Here is a 1,699-nt window from a genome sequence, read left to right on the forward strand (position 1 = left end):
TCTCACAAACTGATAGTGATTGACACTGGTGTGCCACTCTTACCAATAGACAGGTCATCCATACAAAAATAAACAGAAAAATACTGAAGCCAACTTACTATTTACAGTATATGTTTTCTTTCTTCAATATCTACTTATGGATCATGATCTACTTCTAAACCCTGCTTATGACACTTTGGTTTAATTAATATTTAAGTATTTCAGTGCTATCAATCATATCTACCCTGTCATTGAATTCTCCAAATGTCATTCTTGTACTGGTAGCATGAGTATATCCTAGAATAATATTGGTACTGTATTTCCTGAGCTTTTGAATTCTGACAGATATCTACAAGTCACAATGCATACATAAGTCATAATGTTAACAATGTCTTTCCATGCCAATTTTTCTTTCTCTAGAGATTGCAAATTTATGTATACATGTTGCCATGGACCAGGCCCAGTCAGCCCCTCTCAATCCTTGGGAATCAGGGGTTCCTGCAGGTGTGCATGGAGTCAGCAAGTATTGACAGACAGACACAGACAGGAGAGATGTGTCTAGCAACAGGTTTTAGAGGCAGTCTCATTTCACAATATCATTTTTCAAATCACTGGTGAAGGGTCACAGTGGTGGCAGTAAAATGGGCAATATCAAACATAGCTATCTGGAAGCATTTATTTCCAATCCAAAATGAAGCTTTATCTAGTGCTTGTCACAAAATTACATATTCTTCTCTTCCAACTGACTATAATTGCAAGGTTTGACATCTGATGGCTGGGCAATAGTGTGCTACTATGCTTCTGTGGACATCTCTTACAAACATACCAAACCTAGCCCTCAACCAGATCATCTGCATAATAAGGAAGAAACACACAAGCAGGTGCTGAAAACCGTATTAGAAGGAAAATACAAAGGGCTTGAGCAAGGGCCCACAATAGAACAACTAAGCAGTGTTCTTCACTGCAAAACATTACTGGTACTTGCACGGACAGTATCACAGACATGCCAAGAAACTGAATCCTCCCAATGACAGGTGACTACTCTTGATTCTCTGAGCGTTAGGAAATTTTGCTTTGTATCTTATTTGCCACCTGAGAAAATATACATGGTGTGTTCATTAAGATGATATATAGAAAAATAATAAAAATACCCTTTCATGTAAAACAAAACAAAACAAAACAAAGAAAGTCATGGGTAAGAACTGGAGTTTTGCTTAGTGTACAGTCAGTCATGAAGACTTACAGGACTATGGGTGCTTCTCATTTCAGGGGTTTGCCCATAGTATAAATGGCTCAAAATTGTGATACTTTTATTTGTTTTCAACATTGAACCGTTTGTCTTTTTTTTTTTTTTTTCTCTACCTGGAACCCATTGACTGTATTTCATCACTGATGGTCTATTGGATAGCATCAATGTACTCTCTCAGGACTTCACCGGGGTGTTTTACTTCTGCTTTTTTGTTTGTTTGTTTGTTTGTTTTTTGTTTTTTTTTAAATCAGCTGATCCTACAGAGCATCGTATGAAACGTTCCTGAGTGTTGTGCTCTCTTCTTCCCATGTTGCCAAATCTTGTCAATATCCTGTTTCTACATAATCATATCTGCTTATGGGGTGTGTGTGTGTGTGTGTGTGTGTGTGTGTGTGTGTGTGTCCATGAATTTAATGGGCTGTTTGTCTTCAAATGATAAGTGTTAAGCACTTTTGGCTAAGCATGACTTCT

The 1,699-nt window shown here is 37.5% G+C and overlaps 1 pseudogene; it reads left to right on the forward strand.

The window, feature by feature from the left end:
- The first annotated feature begins 428 nt into the window (after window positions 1-428).
- LOC110320223 lies at window positions 429-1,017 on the forward strand (annotated as a pseudogene).
- The last annotated feature ends 682 nt before the right edge of the window (window positions 1,018-1,699 follow it).

This window comes from Mus pahari, chromosome 4, assembly GCF_900095145.1.
Source record: "Mus pahari chromosome 4, PAHARI_EIJ_v1.1, whole genome shotgun sequence".
Classification (NCBI taxonomy): Eukaryota; Metazoa; Chordata; class Mammalia; order Rodentia; family Muridae; genus Mus; species Mus pahari.